The sequence below is a fragment of the Chanodichthys erythropterus genome, chromosome 16, assembly GCF_024489055.1.
Source record: "Chanodichthys erythropterus isolate Z2021 chromosome 16, ASM2448905v1, whole genome shotgun sequence".
Taxonomy (NCBI): Eukaryota; Metazoa; Chordata; class Actinopteri; order Cypriniformes; family Xenocyprididae; genus Chanodichthys; species Chanodichthys erythropterus.
In genome coordinates, this window is record NC_090236.1 from 42,872,089 (window position 1) to 42,887,324 (window position 15,236).

Sequence of the window (15,236 nt, forward strand, 5' to 3'; positions counted from 1 at the left end):
CCATGGTCGCGGATCAACGTCGTCACCACCAAGCTTCCTCAAACTGTATTTAAAAAACAACTTTATTTATAATCAGCGAGCATGTTTTTGATCTGCACTGTGTATGAATACTTATCCGCTTTTTCTTGAGAAATGCTGTCCAAATGTCCCGTTTTTAATGATGACGTCTAAAGTCCCCGCCAAAGGAAGTAGTCCCTTTTAGCAATTTGTTAGCAACCGCCGAATTTCAGACACAGTAAAAGTTTAAAAAAAAAATCACAAGTGGTGGGTTATAACTGGTATGTTTTATGTTATAGATCAAAACGTGAAAGTATTTAGAGGCTTTGTTAACCACGGACCTTATTTCAGGCAATTTAGCAAAAACCCATAGACTTTACGGCGTTGGAACCGGAAGTCCTAAAATGCTATCTCGCTTCCGGGTTTTGCCTACAAAAATGCGTCATCCCTGGGGTGAAAACATTTGAGACTGGCTGGGCTGTATGCTGGAATTAATCGTAGGCTATATTAAGAGTAGCCTATTCAGTGTACTTTTTGTTAGTGTCATTGTGTTAAAGTAATTATGAATTTAAATATGATTGTTAAGTGATGATTATTTTGAACCAAACTTAATCAACACTGAACTGACTTCAGTTGAATATGACACTGTCTTATTTAGAGATGTTATACAGCAGAATTTAATTCTTTTTGCATCATTGATCATTATTTTCCTGTAAATCTGCTTTGAGACAATGTGTATTGTTAAAGGTGCTATGAATAAAGGTGACTTTGACTTGGTTATATGTAAAAATGTAGGAAATTATAATAGATGTAACTAGATGAGTAAAGTTCATAGACAAACTTTAAGTTGGCTTGAAAAAGCCTAGCCAGAAGGTTTGGATTAGTTTTAAAAGCTTGAAGTTTGAAGCTTTTTAGTTTGAAATAGTTGAAGTTTATTTTAGTAGTTAATGTATGAATAAGTAAGTGTGAGTGAGTGTGTGTAGATAGATATAGTTAGTTAGATAGTTAGATGGTTAGTAAGTAAGTTAGATAGTTAAAAAGTTAGTTAGTTTATGAGTTTGAATGAGTTTGAATGGCTCAGTAATAGTACATTGAATGGAAGCTTCATTGAGTTTAATGGGCTTCAGTTTGTTTTGATTTGAATTTTAACAGTTGGAGTTTGATGGAATGTTCAGATTTTCAATGTAAGTCAATGGGAGTTTTTTCCAGTTTTAATCAGCATTTTTAGGAAAACCGTAAGTTGGATCAGTCTGAAAAGATATAGCAACTCGAGTCAGAACAGATTGAAGGTCTGGGCCGAGTTTGGTGGTTGTAGCTTTAAAGCTCTAGGAGGAGATGCAGTCTAAAATTTGGCTCAGAAGAAGACAGAAGAATAACTAGATAAAAAAGTTTGAAGACAAACTTTAAGTTGGCTTGAAAAAGCCAGTCCAGAAAGTTTGAAATAGTTTTTAAAGTTTTCAGTTTGAAGTTTGAAAGTTTGAAGTTTGAAAGTTTAAGTTTAGTAGTTTAGATAGATAGATAGATAGATTTAGTTTGATAGATAGATAGATAGATAGATAGTTGTCACAGATGGTTACTATGGAGTTTTATAGAGTTATTAGCATGTTCTTAGCCTAATTTAGCACTTAGCTAATAGATATTAGCATGTAGCTATTCACTGCTAGCATGTGTAGCATGTTGGAAGTAGAGATTGCTAGCATGAGTCAAAAGAGCCAACCGCCATGTCTCTACAATGTTCTGATGCAGAGATATAGATCTTACAAAACGGTTGCTAGGGTACTGTTTGGTTGCTAGGGAGTGGCATGGCAGCTACCAATGATAATACTCCAAAGATTGCTTGACAATATAAACCAAACCCCATGTCTCTACGATGTTTTGATGCAGAGATATATATCTTGCAAAACGGTTGCTAGGGTACAGTTTGATTGCTAGGGAGTGGCTTGGCAGCTACCAATGATAATACTCCAAAGACTGCTTGACAATATAAACCAAACCCCGTGTCTCTACGATGTTTTGATGCAGAGATATAGATCTTGCAAAACGGTTGCTGGTACTCTGTTTGGTTGCTAGGGAGTGGCTCGGCAGCTACCAATGATGATACTCCAAAGGCTGCTTGACAATATAAACCAACCCCCATGTCTTTACGATGTTCTGATGCAGAGATATAGATCTTGCAAAACGGTTGCTAGGGTACTGTTTGGTTGCTAGGGAGTGGCTCTGCAGCTACCAATGATGATACTCCAAAGGCTGCTTGACAATATAAACCAACCCCCATGTCTTTACGATATTTTGATGCAGAGATATAAATTTTGCAAAATGGTTGCTAGGGTACTGTTTGGTTGCTAGGGAGTGGCTTGGCAGCTACCAATGATGATACTCCAAAGGCTACATGACAATATAAACCAACCCCCATGTCTGTACGATGTTCTGATGCAGAGATATAGATCTTGCAAAACGGTTGCTAGGGTACTGTTTGGTTGCTAGGGAGTGGCTTGGCAGCTACCAATGATGATACTCCAAAGGCTGCTTGACAATATAAACCAACCCCCATGTCTTTACGATATTCTGATGCAGAGATATAAATTTTGCAAAATGGTTGCTAGGGTACTGTTTGGTTGCTAGGGAGTGGCTCGGCAGCTACCAATGATGATACTCCAAAGGCTACTTGACAATATAAACCAACCCCCATGTCTGTACGATGTTCTGATGCAGAGATATAGATCTTGCAAAACGGTTGCTAGGGTACTGTTTGGTTGCTAGGGAGTGGCTCGGCAGCTACCAATGATGATACTCCAAAGGCTACTTGACAATATAAACCAACCCCCAAGTCTTTACGATGTTCTGATGCAGAGATATAGATTTTGCCAAACGGTTGCTAGGGTACTCTGTTTGGTTGCTAGGGTATTGCTATGAGGTTGCTAGGAGTTTCTATATATGATATTTATTAGTTAGATAGATATTAGTTAGATGGATAGATAGATATTAGTTAGATAGTTATTAGTTAGATAGATATTAGTTAGATAGATTACCCTACACACCCTAATCAATAAACACGTAAAACAGACCAAAAACGGAAAAATATTTGCATGCTTTGTCGATTTCAAAAAAGCATTTGATTCTATTTGGCATGACGGATTATATTACAAACTTTTAGAAAGCGGTGTAGGGGGTAAAGCTTACGACATTATTAAATCAATGTATTCGAACAACAAATGTGCAATACGGATTGGCAACAAACATACAGAATTCTTCACCCAGAAGACAGGAGTGCGGCAGGGCTGTAGCCTAAGTCCAACGCTGTTCAACATTTACATTAATGAACTAGCGGTGCAGCTGGAACGGTCTACAGCTCCCGGACTCACTCTACAAGACAAGAACATCAAGCTCTTGCTGTATGCAGATGATCTGGTGCTGCTGTCACCCACTGCACAGGGACTACAGCAGCACCTGGACCTGCTGGAGAACTACTGCCAGAACTGGGCCCTGGCAGTAAACCTCAAGAAGACCAACGTTATGGTCTTCCAGAAAAAGCCCAGATGTCAGGAACACAGATACCAGTTCAGTCTAGGCAGCACCGCCCTAGAACACACAATGCAGTACACTTACCTCGGTCTGATCGTCACTGCATCGGGGAGTTTCAGTATGGCAGTGAATGCTCTCAAAGATAAAGCTCGAAGAGCTCTATACGCCATCAAGAAAAGATTCCAAAACATTGATTTACCAATTCCAATCTGGTGTAAAATCTTTGATAGTGTCATTCAGCCCATTGCGCTGTATGGAAGTGAGGTTTGGGGTCCACTCAGTGATCAGAGCTACACTAGATGGGACAGACATCCAACAGAAGTCCTACACACAGAATTCTGTAAAATGATCCTAAAATTACAAAGAAGAACACCCAATAATGCATGTAGGGCAGAATTAGGCCGATTCCCATTGATTATTAATATGCAAAAAAGATCCCTCAAATTCTGGATGCATCTAAAATCAAGTCCCACAGAATCGCTACATTTTAAAGCATTACAAACCCAAGAACTGAACCCCGAAAAGAGTCACCTCAGTCAGCTGGTTCTGAGACTTACTAACCTGACTAACTCTACTAACACTAACCAGTCTCAGACCAGCACTGCTTCTCCAAACATCAAAATAAACCAAATCTTCAAACAATCTAAAAATACATATCTGGAACATTGGGATGAGAAAACTAAAACACAAAGTAAATTACAATTCTATCGAACACTGAAATCAAATTATGAATTAGAAGAATATCTCCAAAGTGTCAAAGACACAAAGCAGAGACGGATCCTGACCAAGTACAGGCTCAGTGAGCACAGTCTAGCAATCGAGACCGGCAGACACAGAAAGAGCTGGCTACCCAGAGAGCAAAGGGTGTGTGTTCACTGCAGGACAGGAGAGATCGAGACAGAGATGCACTTCCTCCTTCACTGCCAAAAATACATATCAATTAGAGATCTCTACTTCACCAAATTCAGTAACGTAATAAAGAACTTTACAGCCATGACTGAAGTAGAACAAATAAAGTTAATATTAGGAGAGGGACCGACAGCAGCACTGGCTGCGAGATACGTGTGGATGTGCCACAGCCTGAGAGACAGCAGGTGAATGTGTGTAATGTGTGTGTCTGACCTCAGTGTGTTTCCCTACCGTCCACCACAGTGACCCTCCGTACATGTGTGTGTGTATATTTGTTTAACCACTGTGGTAACAAATGTTCAGACATGTTCTATTGTGTTACACTGTTAATTTAAGTTTAAGTTATGTTGTAATATTTAATAGCATTATAATATTTTATATTTTCTTCTATTATACAGATGTTTTTATTATTGTTATATGTATGCTTTGGCAATATTGTATTATTTACAGTCATGCCAATAAAGCAATTTTGAATTTGAATTTGAATTTGAATATTAGTTGGATAGTTATTAGATATTAGTTGGATAGATAGATAGATAGTTATTAGTTCGATATTAGATAGATAGATAGTTATTAGTTAGTTAGATACAGTAGATATTAATTAGATAGTTAATAGTTAGATAGTTTTTAGTTAGATATTAGTTAGATGATAGTTATTATTTAGATAGATATTAGTTGGATAGTTATTATTTAGATAGATATTAGTTGGATGGATAGATAGTTATTAGATAGATAGATAGATAGATAGATAGATAGATAGATAGATAGATAGATAGATAGATAGATAGATAGATAAATAGATAGATATTAGTTAGATAGATAGATAGATAGATAGATAGATAGATAGATAGATAGATAGATAGATAGATAGATGATAGATAGATAGATAGATAGATAGATAGATAGATAGATAGATATTAGTTAGTTATATAGATATTAGTTAGATGGATAGATGGTTATTAGCTAGATATTAGTTGGATGGATAGATAGTTATTAGTTAGATAGATATTAGTTAGATAAATATTAGTTAGATGGATAGATAGTTATTAGTTAGATAGATATAAGTTAGATAGATATTAGTCAGATAGTTATTAGTTAGATGGATAGATAGTTATTAGTGAGATAGATATTAGTGAGAGATAGATGAGTTTGAATGAGTTTCAATGGATTAGAAACAGTACATAGCATGGCAGTCTATTTGAGTTTTGAGTCTAATGGGCTTCCGTACTCTTGGCTCATTTGAACAGTCGGTCAATGAAAGTCAATGGGATTTTTCCGAGTTTAAATTGCCATTTTTAGGAAAACCGTAAGTCGGATCAGTTAGAAAAGATATAGCACACTAAGTCAGAACAGTTTGAAGATCTAGTCCGAGTTTGGAGTTTGTGGAGTTAAAGCTCTAGGAGGAGTTAGTCTTGGAAATTCAAGTAAGAGGAATAATAATAATAACTAGATAAAAAAGTTTGAAGACAAACTTTAAGTTGGCTTGAAAAAGCCAGTCCAGAAAGTTTTAAATAGTTTTAAAAGTTTTCAGTTTGAAGTTTTCAGTTTGAAGTTTGAAACTTTGAAGTTTGAAAGTTTAAGTTTAGTAGTTTAGATAGATAGATAGATAGTTGTCACAGATGGTTACTATGGAGTTTTATAGAGTTATTAGCATGTTCGTAGCCTACTTTAGCACTTAGCTAATAGATATTAGCATGTAGCTATTCACTGCTAGCATGTGTAGCATGTTGGAAGTAGAGATTGCTAGCATGAGTCAAAAGAGCCAACCGCCATGTCTCTACAATGTTCTGATGCAGAGATATAGATCTTACAAAACGGTTGCTAGGGTACTGTTTGGTTGCTAGGGAGTGGCATGGCAGCTACCAATGATAATACTCCAAAGATTGCTTGACAATATAAACCAAACCCCATGTCTCTACGATGTTTTGATGCAGAGATATAAATCTTGCAAAACGGTTGCTAGGGTACAGTTTGGTTGCTAGGGAGTGGCTTGGCAGCTACCAATGATAATACTCCAAAGACTGCTTGACAATATAAACCAAACCCCATGTCTCTACGATGTTTTGATGCGAGATATAGATCTTGCAAAACGGTTGCTAGGGTACTCTGTTTGGTTGCTAGGGAGTGGCTCGGCAGCTACCAATGATGATACTCCAAAGGCTGCTTGACAATATAAACCAACCCCCATGTCTTTATGATGTTCTTATGCAGAGATATAGATCTTGCAAAACGGTTGCTAGGGTACTCTGTTTGGTTGCTAGGGAGTGGCTCGGCAGCTACCAATGATGATACTCCAAAGGCTACTTGACAATATAAACCAACCCCCATGTCTGTACGATGTTCTGATGCAGAGATATAGATCTTGCAAAACGGTTGCTAGGGTACTGTTTGGTTGCTAGGGAGTGGTTTGGCAGCTACCAATGATGATACTGCAAAGGCTGCTTGACAATATAAACCAACCCCCATGTCTGTACGATGTTCTGATGCAGAGATATAGATCTTGCAAAACGGTTGCTAGGGTACTGTTTGGTTGCTAGGGAGTGGCTCGGCAGCTACCAATGATGATACTCCAAAGGCTGCTTGACAATATAAACCAACCCCCATGTCTTTACAATGTTCTGATGCAGAGATATAGATCTTGCAAAACGGTTGCTAGGGTACTGTTTGGTTGCTAGGCACTGGCTTGGCAGCTACCAGTGATGCTACTCCAAAGGCTGCTTGACAATATAAAACAACCCCCATGTCTGTACGATGTTCTGATGCAGAGATATAGATCTTGCAAAATGGTTGCTAGGGTACTTTGTTTGGTTGCTAGGGAGTGGCTTGTCGGCTACCAATGATGATACTCCAAAGGCTGCTTGACAATATAATCCAACCCCCATGTCTGTACGATGTTCTGATGCAGACATATAGATCTTGCAAAACGGTTGCTAGGGTACTCTGTTTGGTTGCTAGGGAGTGACTTGGCGGCTACCAATGATGATACTCCAAAGGCTGCTTGACAATATAATCCAACCCCCATGTCTGTACGATGTTCTGATTTGAATATAGATAGATAGATAGATAGATAGATAGATAGATAGATAGATAGATAGATAGATAGATAGATAGATAGATAGATAGATAGATAGATAGATAGATTTAGTTTGATAGATAGATAGATAGATAGATAGATAGATAGATAGATTTAGTTTGATAGATAGATAGATAGATAGATAGATAGATAGATAGATAGATAGATAGATAGATAGATGAGTTTGAATGAGTTAGACAGATAGATAGATAGATAGATAGATAGATAGATAGATAGATAGATAGATTTAGTTTGATAGATAGATAGATAGATAGATAGATAGATAGATAGATAGATAGATAGATAGATAGATAGATAGATAGATTTAGTTTGATAGATAGATAGATAGATAGATCGATAGATAGATGAGTTTGAATGAGTTAGACAGATAGATAGATACATAGATAGATAGATAGATAGATGAGTTTGAATGAGTTAGACAGACAGATAGATAGATAGATAGATAGATGAGTTTGAATGAGATAGATAGATAGATAGATAGATAGATAGATAGATAGATAGATAGATAGATAGATAGATAGATAGATAGATAGATAGATAGATAGATAGATAGATAGATAGAGTTTAATGAGTTTCAATGGATTAGAAATAGTACATAGAATGGCACTTGAGTCTAATTGAGTTTTTGAGTCTAATGGGCTTCCGTAGTTTGAATTTGAATTTTGACAGTTGGAATTTGAAAGTCTTGGCTCATTTGAACATTCCGTCAATGAAAGTCAATGGGATTTTTCCGAGCTTTAATTGTCATTTTTAGGAAAACCGTAAGTCGGATCAGTTAGAAAAGATATAGCACACCAAGTCAGAACAGTCTGAAGGTCTGACCCGAGTTTGGAGTTTGTGGAGTTAAAGCTCTAGGAGGAGTTAGTCTTGGAAATTCAAGTAAGAAGAAGAATAATAATAACTAGATAAAAAAGTTTGAGGACAAACTTTAAGTTGGCTTGAAAAAGCATAGCCAGAAAGTTTGAGAAGTTTTAAAAGTTTGAAGTTTGAAAGTTTAAGTTTTATTAGATAGATAGATAGTCACAGATGGATACTATGGAGTTTTTATAGAGTTATTAGCATGTTCTTAGCCCACTTTAGCACTTAGCTAATCACTATTAGCATGTAGCTATTCACTGCTAGCATGTTGGAAGTCCAGATTGCTAGCATGAGTCAAAAAGCCAACCCCCATGTCTCTACGATGTACTGATGCAGAGATATAGATTTTGCAAAACGGTTGCTAGGGTACTCTGTTTGGTTGCTAGGGAGTGGCTTGGCAGCTACCAGTGATGATACTCCAAAGGCTGCTTGACAATATAAACCAACCCCCATGTCTGTACGATGTTCTGATGCAGATATATAGATTTTGCAAAACGGTTGCTAGGGTACTCTGTTTGGTTGCTAGGGAGTGGCTAGCCAGCTACCAATGATGATACTCCAAAGGCTGCTTGACAATATAAACCAACCCCCATGTCTGGACGATGTTCTGATGCAGAGATACAGATTTTGCAAAACGGTTACTAGGGTACTGTTTGGTTGCTAGGGAGTGACTTTCCAGCTACCAATGATGATACTCCAAAGGCTGCTTGACAATATAAACCAACCCCCATGTGTGTACGATGTTCTGATGCAGAGATATAGATTTTGCAAAATGGTTGCTAGGGTACTCTGTTTGGTTGCTACGGTGTTGCTATGCGGTTGCTAGGGTACTCGGGGTGGTTGCTAAGGTGTTGCTATGCGGTTGCTATGGTACTTGGGGTGGTTGCTAAGTTGTTGCTATGCGGTTGCTAGGGTACTCGGGGTGGTTGCTAGGGTGTTGCTATGCGGTTGCTAGGGTACTCGGGTGGTTGTTAAGGTGTTGCTATGCGGTTTCTAGGGTACTCGGGTTGGTTGCTAGGGTGTTGCTATGCGGTTGCTATGGTACTCGGGGTGGATGCTAAGGTGTTGCTATGCGGTTGCTAGGGTACTCGGGGTGGTTGCTATGGTGTTGCTATGCGGTTGCTAGGGTACTCGGGGTGGTTGCTATGGTGTTGCTATGCGGTTGCTAGGGTACTCGGGGTGGTTGCTAGGGTGTTGCTATGCGGTTGCTAGGGTACTCGGGGTGGTTGCCATGGTGTTGCTATGCGGTTGCTATTGTATCCAGGCTGGTTGCTAGGATGATGCCAGGGTGATTTGTGTGGTTGCTATGCAGTTGCCATGGTGTTCTGGGTGGTTGCTAGGTTGTTTTGGGTGGTTGCTAGGTTGTTTTGGGTGGTTGCTATGAGAGTTGATCATAGATAGATAGATAGAGTTTATGAATTTGAATGAGTTGATAGATAGATGATAGATAGAGAGATAGATGAGAAGAGAGATAGATGAGAAGTGATAGATGAGAAGATAGATAGATTGATAGATGAGAAGTGATAGATAGATAGAGAAATAGCTAGATTTAGTTTGATAGATAGATAGATAGATAGATAGATAGATTAGAAAGAGAAATAGATAGATAGATTTAGTTTGATAGATAGATAGATAGATAGATAGATAGATAGATTTAGTTTGATATATAGATAGATTTAGTTTGATAGATAGATAGATAGATAGATAGATAGATAGATAGATAAGACATATTAGATAGAATGGAAGTTTGAATGAGTCTCAATGGATTAGAAATAGTACATAGAATGGCAGCTAATGGAGTCTGATAAGCCTCTCCAACTGTCAAAATTTGAATTTTGACAGTTGGAGTTTGAATAGTCTTGGCTCATTTGAACATTCCGTCAATGAAAGTCAATGGGATTTTTCCAAGTTTTGATCAGCTTTTTTAGGAAAACCGTAAGTCTGATCAGTCTGAAAAGATATAGCACACTAAGTCAGAATAGTCTGAAGGTCTGGTCCGAGTTTGGTGGTTGTAGCTTGAACAGTCTAGGAGGAGATGCATTTAGAAATTTAGTCTAAGAAGAATAATAATAAGCTTAAGTAGTAGATCAGTAAGTTGGCTTTTTCAAGCCAACTTAATAATAAGTTTAAATAGGATTACAGTAAGTTGGCTTTTTCAAGCCAACTTAACTAGAATGTACATTTCCTAAAGAAAATGTGAATGGTGCTTGCAGTGGCAAAACACCGGACTCGGTTTCTAGGGTGCTGTAATTGGTTGCTAGGGCATGGCTATGAAGTTGCTGTGTCACTACTTATTGGCTGGCCGAATCAAAAGAGCCCAGCCCCAAGTCTCTACGAACTTCTGATCCAAAGATATGATCTCACAGATTTGGACCCCATGTTAAGTCTATGGGAGTTTTTTCAGCCATTTTTTTCGTACGCTGTGCGAACATCGTACACCCGATCGCTTAGAAAAGTCATAGCACACCTCTCCTCAATAAGCCGGTCGATTTGACACCTCATTTGTGGGTCTAGGACAAACGGTGCGGGACGAGTTACGCGCCAAAGTTTTGTTCAGGTGAATAGTAATTACAATACTAGAATGTACATTTCCTGAAGAAAATGTGAATGGTGCTTGCAGTGGCAAAATTCGCCACTCGGTTGCTAGGGTGCTGTAATTGGTTGCTAGGGCGTGGCTATGAAGTTGCTGTGTCACTACATATTGGCTGGCCGAATCAAAAGAGCCCAGCCCCAAGTCTCTATGACCTTCTGATCCAAAGATATGATCTCACAGATTTGGTCCCCATGTTAAGTCTATGGGAGTTTTTTTAGCCGTTTTTTCGTACGCTGTGCGAACATCGTACACCCGATCGCTTAGAAAAGTCATAGCACACCTCTCCTCAATAAGCCGGTCGATTTGACACCTCATTTGTGGGTCTACAACAAACGGTGCGGGACGAGTTACGCGCCAAAGTTTTGTTCAGGTGAATAGTAATTACAATACTAGAATGTACATTTCCTGAAGAAAATGTGAATGGTGCTTGCAGTGGCAAAATTCGCCACTCGGTTGCTAGGGTGCTGTAATTGGTTGCTAGGGCGTGGCCATGAAGTCACTAGTTATTGGCGGCTTGATAGGCCGAGTCAAAAGAGCCCAGCCCCAAGTCTCTATGACCTTCTAAACCACAGATATGATCTCACAGATTTGGCCCCCATGTTAAGTCTATGGGAGTTTTTTCAGCCGTTTTTTCGTACACTGTGCGAACATCGTACACCCGATCGCTTAGAAAAGTCATAGCACACCTCTCCTCAATAAGCCGGTCGATTTGACACCTCATTCGTGGGTCTACGACAAACGTTGCGGGACGAGTTACGCGCCAAAGTTTTGTTCAGGTGAATAGTAATTACAATACTAGAATGTACATTTCCTGAAGAAAATGTGAATGGTGCTTGCAGTAGCAAAATTCTGTACCCGGTTGCTATGCGGTTGCTTTGGTAACCTGAGTGGTTGCTAGGGTGTTGCTAGGCAGTTGCTAAGGTACTTGGAGTGGTTGCTAAGGTGTTTCTAGGTGGTTGGTAGTTGGCACAGATAGTTACAATGGAGTTTCTATAGAGTTCTTATCATGTTCTCAGCCCACTTTAGCACTTAGCTAATCACTATTAGCATGTAGCTATTCACCGCTAGCATGTGTAGCATGTTGGAAGTCCAGTTTGCTAGCATGAGTCAAAAGAGCCAACCGCCATGTCTCTATGATGCTCTGATGCAGAGATATAGATATTGCTAAACGGTTGCTAGGGTACTCTGTTTGGTTGCTAAGGAGTGGCTTGGCAGCTACCAATGATGATACTCCAAAGGCTGCTTGACAATATAAACCAACACCCATGTCTCTACGATGTTCTGATGCAGAGATATAGATCTTGCTAAACGGTTGCTAGGGTACTCTGTTTGGTTGCTAGGGAGTGGCTTGGTAGCTACCAATGATGATACTCCAAAGGCTGCTTGACAATATAAACCAACACCCATGTCTTTACGATGTTCTGATGCAGAAATATAGATGTTGAATAATGGTTGCTAGGGTACTCTGTTTGGTTGCTAGGGAGTGGCTTGGCAGCTACCAATGATGATACTCCAAAGGCTGCTTGCCAGTATGAATGATATAAACCAACCCCCATGCCTCTATGATATTCAGATTTGAAGATATCTGCCTATGCTTTGGGTTGCTAGGGTGCTCTAAATGGTTGCTAAGGCGTGGCTATGATGTCTTTAAGGTGATTTGTGATTGGCGGTTTGCTGCCTCGAGTCAAATGAGCCCACCCTCTTGTTTGTACGACACTTCTATCCAAAGATATTCATTTGATCTTTTTCAATGGAAGTCTATGAAGCTTGTTACTAAGGTGCTCTATATGGTTGCTAGGGCGTGGCTTGATATCTTCAAAGTTTTCCTGAGAGACTGATTGGTTGCCTGAGTAAAATGAGACCACCCCTTTGTCTCTATGACATTGTTATCCAGAGTTATGACTTGTCAAAGTTCGTTCCAATGTTAAGTCTATGGGATTTTTTTCGCTACTTTTTCGCCCGCCGGACGAACATCGTACACCCGATCGCTTATAAAAGTCATAGCACACCTGTCCTCAATGAGCCGGTCGATTTGACACCTCATTCGTGGGTCTAGGACAAAAACTGCGGGACTAGTTACGTGCCGATATTTTGGCCAGAAGAAGAAGAAGAAGAATAATAATAAGTATGCAGGAGAATAAGAATGGAGCTTTGCCTTTGGCAAGCACCATTAACTAGAATGTACATTTCCTGAAGAAAATGTGAATGGTGCTTGCAGTGGCAAAACTATGCTAACATAATTACCGTCCTGCTAGGATGTTTTTAGCAAGATGCTAACATGATTAGAATGTTGCTAGCATGATGCTAACACCCTTAGCATGCTGCTAACATGTTTTAAACAAGATGCTAAACATGTTAGCATAATGCTAGCAACATGCTAACATGATTAGCATAATGCTAGCATGTTTTTAACAAGATGCTAACATGATTAGCATGTTTGCTAGCATGATGCTAACATGATTAGCATGCTACTAGCATAATGCTAACACAATTAGCATGCTACCAGCATGATGCTAACACATTTTTACTAGTTTGTGTCATGTTTAAAGCCTAAGCTAATCACTATTAGCATGTAGCTATTCACTGCTAGCATGTGTAGCATGTTGGAAGTCCAGTTTGCTAGCATTAGTCAAAAGAGCCAACCGCCATGTCTCTATGATGTTCTGATGCAGAGATATAGGTGTTGCATAACGGTTGCTAGGGTACTCTGTTTGGTTGCTAGGGAGTGGCTTAGCAGCTGCCAATGATGATACTCCAAAGGCTGATTGACAATATAAACCAACCCCCATGTCTGTACGATGTTCTGATGCAGAGATATAGGTGTTGCAAAACAGTTGCTAGGGTACTCTGTTTGGTTGCTAGGGAGTGGCTTGGCAGCTACCAATGATGATACACCAAAGGCTGCTTGCCAGTATGAATGATATAAACCAACCCCCATGCCTCTATGATATTCAGATTTGAAGAAATCCCTCTATGCTTTGGGTTGCTAGGATTCTCTAAATGGTTGCTAGGGCGTGGCTATGAAGTCTTGAAGGTGATTTGTGATTGGCCGTTTGCTGCCCCGAGTCAAATGAGCCCACCCTCATGTTCCTATGACACTTCTATCCAAAGATATTCCTTTGATCTTTTTCAATGGAAGTCTATGGAACTTGTTGCTATGGTGCTCTATATGGTTGCTAGGGCGTGGCTTGATAGCTTCACAATGATCCTGAGAGACTGATTGGTTGCCTGAGTAAAATGAGCCCACCCCCTTGTCTCTATGTCATTGTGATCCAGAGTTATGTTCAATACAAAATCCCTATGTAATTTCCCATAGTAGGAAAAACACAGTACTTCCTGGTTCATGGGCACGGCTTCACCATAGTATGTCTATGGGGCAACTTTGGGCAGCTCTTGTGCCCCAGGGGTACAACTTACACCCCATTTTGAGGTATGGTCTGACAGAGCTTGTCAGCCTCTTCAAACATGGTAACCCACATGTTTCTACGAAATTCTCGCTCAGAGCTATGACTCGTCAAAGTTTGTCACAATGCAAAGTCTATGGGATTTTTTTCGCTACTTTTTCGCCCGCCGGACGAACAACGTACACCCGATCGCTTATAAAAGTCATAGCACAGGTCTCCTCAATGAGCCGGTCGATTTGACACCTCATTCATGGGTCTAGGACAAAAACTGCGGGAGGAGTAGCGCGCCAAACTTTTGTCCAGAAAAATAATTATAATAACTAGAATGTACATTTCCTGAAGAAAATGTGAATGGTGCTTGCAGTGGCAAAATTCGGCACCCGGTTGCTAGGGTGCTGTAATTGGTTGCTAGGGTGTGGCCATGAAGTCACTACTTATTGGCAGCTTGATAGGCCGAGTCAAAAGAGCCCAGCCCCAAGTCTCTATGACCTTCTAAACCAAAGATATGATCTCACAGATTTTGACCCCATGTTAAGTCTATGGGAGTTGTTTCAGCCATTTTTTTCGTACGCTGTGCGAACATCGTACACACGATCGCTTAGAAAAGTCATAGCACACCTCTCCTCAATAACCCGGTCGATTTGACACCTCATTTGTGGGTCTACGACAAATGGTGCGGGACGAGTTACGCGCCAAAGTTTTGTTCAGGTGAATAGTAATTACAATACTAGAATGTACATTTCCTGAAGAAAATGTGAATGGTGCTTGCAGTGGCAAAACTATGCTAACATAATTACCGTCCTGCTAGGATGTTTTTAGCAAGATGCTAACATGATTAGCATGTTGCTACCATGATGCT